Source organism: Scyliorhinus canicula, chromosome 17, assembly GCF_902713615.1.
Source record: "Scyliorhinus canicula chromosome 17, sScyCan1.1, whole genome shotgun sequence".
Classification (NCBI taxonomy): Eukaryota; Metazoa; Chordata; class Chondrichthyes; order Carcharhiniformes; family Scyliorhinidae; genus Scyliorhinus; species Scyliorhinus canicula.
The window spans coordinates 110,521,184-110,534,149 of record NC_052162.1 but is presented as its reverse complement, the minus strand read 5'-3'; the positions used below and the strand labels follow the sequence as shown (position 1 = coordinate 110,534,149).

Here is a 12,966-nt window from a genome sequence, read left to right as displayed (position 1 = left end):
GTGGATGGGGGTTTGGTGTGCTTGTTTGTTTGTGTGTGTCTATGTGTGGATGGGGAGAGGTGGTTGATGTATCTATTTGTGTCTTTATGTGTATATGTGGTGGAATGGTGTGCTTGTCTGTGTGTATATGTGGGGGGAACAGTGTATTTGTCTGTGTGTATATATGGGGGCTTGGCATGTGTAGGTGTTTGTCTGTGTGCCTGCGCGAGTGTGAGAGTGTATTTCTCTTTGCATTTCTGTCTGCCTCATTCTGTCCCTGTCATTAACTCTCTTTGTACTCACTCTTTCTTTTTTCCCGTGATTTGCCTACTCTACCTACTTTCAGCTCTCTTGGTGATTAATTAATCCAGGATTCTCCTCTATAGGACCATGCTCTGAGGCTTGGCAAATTAAATTAGATTGCGAAATGGGTCAGCTCACCTTCAGCATGGTGGCCAATTGTCACACGTATTACTGGTGATATCAGGTTAAATTGCCAGTTGAATTCGATTTTTTTCTCTCAATGTCAAATTATATTCTACTTACAGAGAAAAAAAATGCAAGACAAGATTTAATATTTTGACTTTTCGTGGAGACTGTTAATGAAGTAAGAAAGTCACATTAAAAATGGTGAAATCGGCAAATTCAGGACCAGTCCCATGGAATCATTACAGTGCAGAAGGAGGCCATTCGGCCATCGAGCTGCACCAACTTCCAAAAGAGCACTTTATCGAGGCCCATACCCCTGCCCAATCCCTGTAACCCGGTATTCCCACCTAATCTGCACATATTTGGACAGTAAGGGGCAATTGATCATGGTCAATCCAGCTAACCTGGATACCTTTGGATTGTTTCAGGAAGCCATAGCGGAGGAAACCCATGCAGACGCAGGGAGAACGTGCGAACTGCACACAGGCAGCTACCCATGGCCAGAATCGAACCCGGGTCCCTGACATTGTGAGGCAGCAATGCTAACCACTCTGGCGCCTGAAATATAATGAAGAACAAAATTAAAGTTCACTCAAAACATTTTCCAGATTTGTCAGGCACTACCAACACAGAGAAAAGACTGAACGCTCATGGATGATAAGATATAACCCAGGACATCTCATTATAAGGCAGGAACTGGAGTTACTTTATTGCAGCATTTGCATCACTTCTTATGGAAGGATCTCATTACCTTCAATTATTGGTATTGGAGAATTGCTCTCCTTATTCAAGGCAGGATGCAAAAGCGCTGGCTGCAGTTGACAGAAAGTTTACCCGACTAATACTTGAAATGGGAGAATTATTTTATGAGGAAATGTTGGTCAGGCCAGGCTTGTGCTACTGGAGTAAGTGGTGATAGGACTGAAACCTATAAGATCCTGAAGGGTCTAGACTGGGTAGATGTGGGAATAATTGCAGAATTTAGACCAAGGGGTGACTGTTTTAAAGTAAAGGGTCACAATTTATAACAGATGAGGATCTTTATCTCAGACAGTGCTTGAATGTTTTTTTAAGGCAAAGGTACATAGATATTTTTAAAAGAAATGTTTATCGGGGTAGAAAGGAATGTGGAGTTGAAGTGACAATCAGACCAACTATGTCAGTAGGTCAGGTGACCTTGGACAATCTGAAACCTGTGTTAACCATCAAACCAGTTTTGGTGACACCAAATTATGACAAGTGATTTAAGGAGGCCATTAATGTGAGCGATGTGGGTGTTGGTGCTAGACTGTTGCAAGAAGAATATGAAGGTAGAGAAAGACCTGCGATGGGATTCTCCGATTCTGAGACGCCAACGCAGAATCCGTGGATTTACACGACAGAAAACTGGCACCCCACCTGGACCAATCCTGCTACTGTTGAGGGGCTAGCACCAGCTCTCCACGTGGAACACAATCGATTCTAATTATAAATGGTGCCAGGTTCACCGGTTTCACGATTGACATTCAGAAGGCTGACAAGCTGCAGCCGCATATGCACATATCACTCCTCACACACAGCATCCCAGCCAACAAGCTGACAGCAAGGTGTGCATCCCCACATCTCACAGACACCGGGCTGGAAACTCTCCTGGGCGCTGTGGAGGAGAGGAGGGTGACCTTATACCCCGCCCGGGAAGAAGGTTGTCGGCCACCATTCATCGTGCGTAGGCGCAGGTAGCAGAGGCCATCAGCGCCATGGGCAATGTAGTCTGGACCAGCCTGCAGCGCTGGAAGAACTGCAGGACCTCCTCAGGGCGGCCAGGGTGAGTGTGCCCCTGGCAGTAACCCCCGTCCCACAGACCCATAACCTGACCAACCCCCCCATCTGGAGGGAAGCAGATCCCCCACCCTGCACCCTCTGCCAGTTCCCATACCGGTAGCCATGGCTGGGTGCCCTGGCCACTGAGGACATCAGTTGCCCACTCCCTGGGCTGCATGAGTCAGATTGTTGTCTTCTGTGTCCCGTCCCCCCCCCCCCTCCCCCCCCTCCCCCGGAGAAGGCGACGCACAACTGCCGGGAGCGGGAGAAGACAGGAGGGCGACTGCCGGACTTGCGGCTCTTCATCATGGCTGAGCATAGGGTCCTGAATGTGGTCAGCGGCTGGGAGATTGTCTAGGTGGAGCTCGATTGAGGGCAAGGAAGTGAGACCCCGCTTAGTTGCAGTTCCCCATGACACATGTGTCAACCTCCCCCATACCAACCTCACCCCCTCACCACCTTCAACCCCCAAACCACCCGCACCCTCACAACACCCTCACCCTACACCACCTACACCCCAGACCACCCTCACCCTACACCACACTCCCCCACGCCACCACCCTGAAACCCACCACCACTCCTCCCCAGCTCGTGGTCTAATCATGCATCTTGTTTTATGTCTTGCAGGACCTACTGGAGATGGGGCGGGTTGATCTGGCATCCCCTGTCCCCAGCGGATGCCACAGCCGGAGCCCCCCATGAGTGGAGCAGTGATGAGAAAGGCAGCCCGGATTCCAGCCCTCCTCCTGAGACTCAGGAGACCCCGGAGCTCGGGTCAGAGAATGACAGTGGTTTTCTGTCACATTTAACTCCAAACCCCTCAATCATCCCAAACACACAGTTGGGCATGTTAGAGAAGAGGCTCCTGGGACCAGGGCCGGCTCAAGGCACCGGCAACTCGGGCAGTCGCCCGGAGCGCCATGTGCTAGGGGGTGCCAGAGACTTGGATCCCGCGCATGCGCAGTTGGGCAGGTGCCAACCAGTGCATGCGCGGTGGCCGCCCTCCCCCAGGGCGGCCCCCCCCGCTCGGTCCGCCCCCCCTCGGTCCGCCCCCCCCCCCGCTCGGTCCGCTCCCCCCGCCCCCCCCCCCCCTCGGTCCGCCCCCCCCCCCGGTTCCCCTCCCCTGTCCCCCCCGGTCCCCCCCGCACCCCTTCCTCAGGTCCCGCACACCTCCCTCAGGTCCCGCCCCCCCCCTCGGGTCCGCCCCCCCTCGGGTCCGCCCCCCCCTCGGGTCCGCCCCCTCCTCAGCTCCGCCCCCCCCTCAGGTCCGCCCCCCCTCGGGTCCGCCCCCCCTTGGGTCTGCCCCCCCCTCGGGTCTGCCCCCCCCTCGGGTCCGCCCCCCGCCCCCCCCTTGGGTCCGCCCCCCGCCCCCCCCTCGGGTCCGCCCCCCGCCCCCCCCTCGGGTCCGCCCCCCCGCCCCTTGGCCCCCCCCCTCGGCCCCCCCCCCCCTCAACCCCCCCCCCCCCCCCAAGGGCGCCGAAGTTCAGCTTGCCCGGGGCGCCAGCAACCCTAGGGCCGGCGCTGCCTGGGACACTATCTGGTGCTCACTACACAGGTGATCTGGTACATCAGGTGGAGGTACGGGACCCGAGTGGGCGGACGGTCGGAGGGCAGGCCGACCCCATGAACTAGCTGCTGTCCAGACAGGCCTCGGGCTTCTTGAACAGATAGTTCCATCTATAGTGGAGATGTAGTCGCAGAGCCAGGGACTGCATGAGGAGTTGATGGCATGCATCCACATCTGCAGGTGCAGTTGGAGGAGTGCAATCACGTGCAGAGGTGGTGCCGACAAAGCGTGCCACCCAGGCCAACACCGCATGGGTGGCGTCCGCGGTGGAGTCATTGGGGGCGACGGTCTTGGCTATGGATCAGCATGTACAAGGCCTGGGACATCCTGTAAAGGCACTGGCTGAGGCCAGAACCACCTGGACATTGTAGCAACGCTTCTTTTTAAAAAAAAATAATGTTTATTGGAATTTTTTACAGAAAATATAAAAATATAACAACAAGTATAGCAAAAAGCAGTAATATGCAACTAACAGCCCCACAACACCCACAATTCCCCCCATACCGTAACATCACATGTATCACACTCCCCCCACCCACCCCACCCCCAAACAAGAGAACTTAACCATAAATTAAAATTAGATAAATCAAATTTAAATAAAATAAGCCAACATAATCAACGTCGTCTCCCCCCCCCCCCCCCACCCCCCCGGGTTGCTGCTGCTACTGTCCCAGTACCCTATCGTTGAGCCAGAAAGTCGAGGAAAGGTTGCCACCGTTTAAAGAACCCTTGCACCGATCCTCTCAGGGCGAATTTAACCTTCTCAAGCTTAATGAAGCCCGCCATGTCATTGATCCAGGTCTCCAAGCTTGGGGGCCTCGCGTCCTTCCACTGTAGCAAAATCCTTCGCCGGGCTACTAGGGATGCAAAGGCCAGCACACCGGCCTCTTTCGCCTCCTGCACTCCCGGCTCTACCCCAACCCCAAAGATCGCGAGTCCCCATCCTGGCTTGACCCTGGATCCCACCACCCTTGACACTGTCCTCGCCACCCACTTCCAGAACTCCTCCAATGCCGGGCATGCCCAGAACATATGGGCATGGTTCGCTGGACTCCCTGAGCACCTGGTACACCTATCTTCACCCCCAAAGAACCTACTCATCCTCGTCCCAGTCATGTGGGCCCTATGCAGCACCTTGAATTGGATGAGGCTAAGCCGCGCACATGAGGAGGAAGAATTTACCCTCTCCAGGGCATCAGCCCATGTCCCGTCTTCGATCTGTTCCCCCAGTTCCCCCTCCCACTTCGTTTTCAGCTCCTGTAGCAACGCTTCTGAGTGTGGCCCAGTAACAGCAGGCCATGGCTGGGAATGTTGGCGGAATTGCCCAGGCACTGGCTGATGTGGTGCAGACACAGAGGGAGGTGGCCCAACCCCAGAGGGCAGTGGCATAGTCACTGGCTGATGTGACCCACACCTAGAAGGTGGTGGCACAGTCAATGTGTTATGTGGTGTATTCCCAGATGGGGATGGTCTACTCCCTGTGTTCCAAGGCCGTGAACGTGCAGACTCTGGTCGAGACCAGAGCGGGCCTCCAAGACTGGCAGTGCCAGGTGGCAGTGGAGCTTCAGGGGATAGCTCCACTTGCACCCCTGTCCCATGGAGTAGCCGGGGGCCATAGGGAACCCCGAGAGAGGAGGTGGTGATGGTGCCCGACTCCCACAGGGGAGGTGCAGGAACGTTGTAGCACCTTGGACTCCTACCCTCCTGCCCTGATGGATCTGATGGGCAGCAGGCCGAACAAGGTGGCACCACACCACATGAGGAGCAGTCGGTCCATCCAGGCATGGTGATACAAGACGGTGCATGCCAACGGGGACCTAGGTCGCAGGGCAGAAATCACAGCAGGCTGTTTCCACTCCTGCTGTACCTTCTGTGGAACCAGCTAGCATTGGGACCCGTAAGGAAAGAACGTTCGACATCAGTTGAGTTGGCATGGGTGCAGGGCACATTTTAGTTATAGGTGCTGGGACACAAGTCTGTATATATTCATTCACATTAAACACTTTTTATCACTCTTACAACCTGCCTTGGTGCTCTGTCAGAAGGGTATGAGTGTTGGGATGGTCGGGGTTGGACAATGGGCAGATGTTGGGAGGGGAGTGGGGATGGACGGACACACTGGCTGGCCTGGGCTCTATACCAAACCCTCTCCCGGCCATCTACACCACCGTCACCCCCAGGATTCTATGGCACCATGTGATGGAATGGCCAGCTTGCAATGTGGACTGCGGAAAGCTCCTACATGGACTGTGGAAAGTGCTGTTGTGGGCAGGAGTCAGATGTTGCCAAACGATGCGGAGCACCAGAGCTCATCGAAGAGCGGGTTGCCATCTTCCACTATCCCATGGACCAGGCCCACTGTTACTGCACCCCAGCCCGGAGTTAGGGGGTGTGGGGCTGGGATGCAGTGATCGTGCCCCTGGCCAGACATCCCCTCTCCACCCATAGTTGGTAAACGTGGAGTCAATAAGGGCATTCTGTGTGAGATGGGTGCGCACATTGTGTGGCCACCCATGCCTACCCGGGCTGCTGGGGGAGGGGAGTTGTTGTGGGGGGGGGTGATGGCGGAGGCTGGAGGGTTGGGGGCACCCCTATGGCCAGTGTCAGTCTGCAGAACCAGGGGCCAAGGCGGGTAATCGGTGGGTGTGCAGCAAGATGGTCATAGTAATGGCGGTTCATGCCTGGGCACCGCCCAATTCCTGTGGGGGGGGAGGGGGGTGGTCATCCCGGCTACTCAGCCTGCTCCCCATTAAACCCCTCCCCCGGCCCTTGCAGAGACCCCCCAACCTAGCCAGCCCAGTCAGTGTTTGGCCCGACAGCCCACAGTCTCTCCTCTCTGTGTCCCAGCTCCTCTCGTTCCTTCATCAGCCACCACACCAGTTTCACGATTTTTAGAAGCACAAGTGAACCTCACCATTAGGAACTCAGCCAATCAGAAGAGGAGATTGACAGAGGCCCTGTAGAATACTGGGTTAGATCCGCTAATGATTTGCAAATGGTGTTTGCTGTACATGCGTTCGGTATGCATTGGCGTCACTGTCGAGGTGACAGAGAATGACGATTTGGCATCAGATCAGTGCCCGCTGCGGTTTTGGTGTCGGAACCTGTCTCCACCCACTTGCGTTTCGTGCTTTCGGCATCGGCAAATGGAGAATCCCATCCCTGTTGTTTATTTTACCAGAAAACTAAATGGTTACCAAAAAAAGTATTTGACCATTAAAAAGGAGATGTTGAGTGTAGTATTGACATTGCAACAATTTGACATTTTAACATTTATGTTGCTAACAATTCATCAGAGAGAATTGTTTATACAGACCATAATCCATTGAAGTTTTTGGAGAAGTTTAAAGATCGAATTGCAAGTCTGTTTAGATGGGGTTTATGGCTACAACCATTTAACTTGAAATTATACATGTAGCAGAAAGAGAAATCATGATTGCAGCTGCTTTATAACTACTTTGAGATGTGTGAGAAGAATGGAACATTAAACGCTGGGAAATAATAAACTTACGTGGAGTATACTGATATTTAAATTTGCATGCATAAATATGATGATATATGTATCATATAGTGTAATAGTGGTGTTTAGTCATGAGTAGTGTTTAAAGTTGAAAGGGCTTTGGAAAATGAAGCCATCTTTGCATTCTGTTGGTTCATTTATTTAAGGATGGAGGTGTGATGAATGTAGGAAATTGTTATATCTCACCCCGTGTCTGAGTGGGTCTCACCCCCACAACGAAAGATGTGCAGGGTAAGTGCATTAGCCACGCTAAATTGCCTCTTAATTGGAAAAAATATTTTATATGTTGTTGCAGCGATGTTATTAAAAACCATGGGTTGAAATACAGACTGAATGTCTGCTAAAACTGTGATTACAGTATTATAAATTTGAGGGGATCATTAATTTTAACCTTTTACTTGTTTGCAGAGAGATGACTTATGGAACATTGTTTTGATTTTGGAGGATATCTGGTGTGTGGATAATTTATGAGGGATTCTGTTTCATCTTAGCTAAGTAGGTCATGGGACATCTTAGTTTGGAGAAGACTGAGGAATGCCTCATGCTTTGGATACAGATGATGTCATTAATGTGAGAACATAGAACATAGAACAGTACAGCACAGAACAGGCCCTTCGGCCCTCGCTGGTGTGCCGAGCAATGATCAGCCAGTGAGCAGTGAGGAGCCAGGACTGCCTGTAGTTTTACAGTCTGCAATGAGATTTTAAATTGAACACAAGCGTCTGACGAAACAGAAGGATTTTCAGGTTATTCCTGAACAGGTCTCCCTCCAAACGTCTGCACAGGGAAGCAGTAATCCTGATTGTTAACTTTATTTATAAGTAGCATTTTAACAGTATTGGGTTGCGTAATTGCAATAGATAGTGTAGATAGTGAGTTCAAGTTTTTTCCTTTTTATTTCAGAACTTTTAAACTATTTGTTGTGAAGCCATTTCTTTGTTGTTCATATGGTTAATTCTGTGTTTAACTTAAAGTTTGTTTTACGATAAAAGATACCTATTGGTCAGTGTCATCACTCCTATGATTTAGTAGTCTTCTCTCACAGCCGTACAAATTTCAAACTATTTGGATTCTCATACAGCACTAAACGCACGCACAAATGTTTTTCACAGTATGCCACACTGATATTAGGAAAATATTGAAAAGTGTAAATGTTGTCACAGTACAACAAGAAGTATGTCTCTAAAAGAAGAAGCCTTCAAATTATAATGGAGGCTGATTGCATCCGCTGGAAGTCATTCAGATTGTATAATGACCTAAATAACCAATGGGAAATTTTGGGCATGCTTTATGTCTCAGAGTGTGAACAAAATATAGGCCTTGCCATAGATGTGGCGAATATCATACATTTATGTCTTTATTTGCAAAATAAAATGGAATGTGTTGGAAGTACTTAACAGGTCAAAGAGCACATGCGGAGGAGCAGAGGTACAATTTAACTCTTCTGAACTTTCTTCCGAACTGAGTAGCATGGCAGCACAGTGGTTAGCACAGCTTCTTCACAGCTCCAGGCTCCCAGGTTCGATTACCGGCTTGGGTCACTGTCTGTGTGGAGTCTGCATGTTATCCCCGTGTCTACATGGGTTTCCTCCGGGTGTGCAGGTTAGGTGGATTGGCCATGCTAAATTGCCCATAGTGGCCAAAAAGGTTGGGTGGGGTTACGAGGATAGGGTGGAGGTGTGGGCTTGAATAGGGTGCTCTTGCCAAGGGCCGGTGCATGCTAGATGGGCTGAATGGCCTCCTTCTGCACTGTAAATTCTATGATTCTATGACTGAGACTGGTCAACCCTATTGTTTGCTCCACAGATGCGTATAGACCGGCTGAATATTTGCAGCATGTTCTATGTTATTTCATACAAATAACATCTGCAGTATATTTCTTTTTGATTAGTGTCTTTAAGGGCCACCCGATTTGGCCCAGGTGAGAATGAACGCCCAGTATGGCGTCACAAAATAGAATGAGAGAGAGGTTGTCCATGTGGAGCATACACTGCAGTAACATGATTGGGGTGAATGATGTTTGGGTTTTTTTGTGCATTCCAAGCCAAATGCACTCCAATAATTTTTCTCATTCTTTAAATTGCAAAACTACGTTATTTTATTTTGGAAATTTGTTGATACATCAACGACCAGATGTCCTCACCATGAATGAAGAAATTACAAGCCACAGATTTAAAATTCTGCGCTTTGTAATAATTGCAATAAACCTTTGCGATGAGCATAAGAAATTGTTATATTTTATGTTTGTTCAGTAAGATGTCTCACAACACCAAGTTAAAGTCGAACAGGTTTGTTTTGAATCACTAGCTTTCGGAGCACTGCTCCTTCCTCAGAGGTATCGCAGAATACGCTCCGCAATTTGGATCAAATCATACGGAATACCACCAAAGAACTCCTACACCTTCCACCGCCCGTGACCGACGGAATCCTGAATTCGAACAACAGGAGTGGCAGACTGGGTACTGAGGAAGTAGCAGCGCTCCGAAAGCTAGTGATTCAAAACAAACCTGTTGGATTTTAACCTGATGTTGTAAGACTTCTTACTGTGCTCACCCCAGTCCAATGCTGGCATCTCCACATCATTTATATTTCTTGTAATAATAATATTTAAAAACCTGGATAAGATTTAGAAACTATGTCTGCTAAATATGTGATTAAGGGATTGTCAAAGTGAGATAATCATTAATTTTTACCATTTACTTCTTTACAAATAGCTGGCTGATGGAATATTGTTTTGGTTTGAAGGTCCTTGGGTTGTAGTTAATTTATGAGGAATTGTATTTGGTCCTGGCTAAACAGATCTTGGGATATCTTAGTGGGAGAAGACAGAATAATACCTTATTCTGTGGGTAAGAATAATGTTATTAAGGGGAGAAGCCCGTCCTTTCTGTGGTCAGTTTTCCAGAGGACTTCAGTCTGAGAAGAATTGTTTTCAGTTTGTTCTTGAAAAACTTTCTCTCCGAGGAAAGTGCACAAAGAAAAACAGGCAAAACCTGGTTGTTAACTTTACTTATTAGTCGTATTTGAGTTTTATTGGTTTGATAATTGGAATATTTATTGGCAGATTTAGGAAGTAAGTTAGATTTCCTTCTTTGATTTAAGAACTGTTGATTGTAAATATATTACTTTGTTGTTCATGTTGTTAATTCTGTGTTTAAATTAAAGTATGTTTTGACATAAAATATACCTTTGGTCTGTGTTATCATCCGATAGTGCAGACATCTTTCTCTCATAGTTTTATACATTGCAAATAATCAGATTCTCATCACGGATCATAACACTTTGCCTTTTATCAGCTTCAGAATGATCACCGATGGTTGCGTCACTCACTCTGATGTTTCATAAATTTCCAGCTTTTGGTGGCCCCTAGAGGAGAAACTTGGACAGTGCAGACCATAAGCTCATCCTTAGTTGCGATTCTAAGCCTCCTGGTCGCCCAGAGGATCCTGTCCACTTAAAGTAATTAGTTAATAAAAGAAGAATAAAAATAAGAATTTAAAATTGCCCCTTAGTATCCAAAGATGTGCACGTTAGGTGGGATGGCCGTGCTAAATATTGCCCCTTAGCGTTCAAAGATGTGCAGGTCATTTGGATTGGCTATGCTAAATTGCCCCTTAGTGTTTGAAGATGTGCGATTAGGTGGATTGGCTATGCTAAAACTTGCCTCAGTGCCCAAAGATGAGCAGGTTAGGTGGATTGGTCATACAGAAAATTGCCCTTTGGTGTCCCCATATGTGCAGGTTAGGTGGATTGACCATGCAGAAAATTGCCCATTAGTGCCTAAATATGTACAGGTTAGGTGGGGTTGCGAGGCTACGGTGATAGGGTGGGGGAGTGGACCCAGGTAGGCTGCACTTCCTTTTTTTTTCAATCAAGGGGCAATTTAGCGTGGCCAATCCACCTACCCTGTACATCTTTGGGTTGTGGGGGTCGGGTGCACTTTCTGAGGATCAGTGCGGACTCGATGGACTGAATGGCTTCCTTCTGCACTGTAGGGATTCTAATTGGATTCTAATTTACTCGGGTTCGAAGCCAAATAGGCTTCTATAAAATCCAATAAAATCCGAGATTAAAAGCCTGATGATGATCATGAAACGATCGTGATAACGAAACTAAAACAACAGGTTCACTCAAGACGTTTTGGAAAGGAGATCTGCCATACTTAGCTGGTTTGGCCTACCTATGCCTTCAGAGTTACTACAATGTGGTTGACTCTTAAAAGGCCGAGCAAGTTATTCAGTTGAAGGGCAATTGGGGACAGGCGAGAAATGCTGACCCAGGGAGTCCACATCCCATGAATGAAGAAACAGATCACAATAAGTTATTTTTAAATCGCCAAAGGGTTTTGAGGTTGGTTTTACTGTGTGGAAACGTATCAAAGAGGGGCACACACCTTCTTGTAGTAAAGGGGACATGACACAGTTTCACTCCAAGATTCTGCACTGTGTGAAAAGAAATAGGATCAGGAGTGGGCATTGTGGCCCACCAGCTTGCCCCGCCTTTCAATACCACAATGAATAACCTTGAGCTTTAAATCCATTCCTTACCCGATTCTCATTTTTAAACTTCATTCATGAGATTTCACTGTCACTATTGAGACCAGCATTTATTGTCCCACTATCGATGTCTTTGAGGAGTTGGTGGTGACATAGAACATAGAGCATGCAGTGAAGAAGAAGGCCCATTGAGTCTGCACCGACCTACTTAAGCCCTCACTTCAACCCTATCCCCATAACCCAATAACCCCTCCTAACCTTTTTAGACACTAAGGGAAATTTAGCTTGGCCAATTCTCCAAACTTGCACGACTTTGGACTGTGGGAGGAAACCGGAGCACCCAGAGGAAACCTACGCAAGCACGTGGAGAACGTGCAGACTCTGCACAGACAGTGTCTCAGCGGGGACTCAAACCTGGGACCGTGACACTGTGAAGCCTCTTGTGCTACCGTGCTGCCAATTTGACCTGCCTTCTTGAACCACTGCAGTGCCTGAGGTGTAGGTACATCCAGAGTGCTGTGGGGCCGGGGGCAGGGGAAGATTACAGGATTTTGACCCAGAGACAGTGAAGGAAAGGCCGATGAATTTCCAAGTCAGGATGGTGAGAGACTTGGAGGGCAACCTCCAGGTGGTGGGGTTTCCAGGTATCTGCTGCCAATGTTCTTCTAGATGGTAGCGGTCATGGGTTTGGAAGGTGCTGTCTAAGGGACCGTGGCAAATTCCTGCAGTGCATCTTGTAGATGGTACACACGGCTGCCACTGTGCATCGGTGATGGAGGGAGTGAATGTTTGTGGATGTGGTGTCAATCAAGCGGGACGGTTTTGACCTCGAAGGCATCAAACCTCTTGAGTGTTGTTGGAGCTGCACTCATCCAGGCAAGTGGAGAGTATTCTATCACACTCTTGCCTTGTACCTTGCATTGGACGTACTTGGGGAGTCAGGAGGTGAGTTACTTGCCACAGGTTTACTGATCTCTGACTTGCTCTTGTAGACACAGTATTCATATCCCTTAATTGATGCACCCACATATCCCTTGTGTCACGACACCCTGGGCTAGCGTGTAATCAATTCCAGTCCCACTTAGCCTGAAGTCGCAACACAGGTGAAATGAGATTTTGTTTAAAATACCTGAGATCCTTGGAAGAACCCAATAAACGACAGTCATTAGGCGTTT

The 12,966-nt window shown here is 48.8% G+C and overlaps 1 protein-coding gene across 2 annotated transcripts in view; it reads left to right on the top strand.

Annotated features, from left to right (window-relative positions):
- Window positions 1-12,966, top strand: part of LOC119952188 (zinc finger protein 239-like) — an 82,013-nt gene that overhangs the window by 30,161 nt on the left and 38,886 nt on the right. The window contains exons 2-3 of one of the 2 annotated variants that reach the window (XR_005457777.1): window positions 2,836-2,982; window positions 7,704-7,864. The exons of the other annotated variant lie outside the window; for it this stretch is intronic. The gene's annotated coding sequence lies outside the window, so the exon portion shown is untranslated. Of the gene's footprint in view, window positions 1-2,835; window positions 2,983-7,703; window positions 7,865-12,966 lie in introns of those variants that run through there. 2 annotated transcript variants of the gene reach the window in all.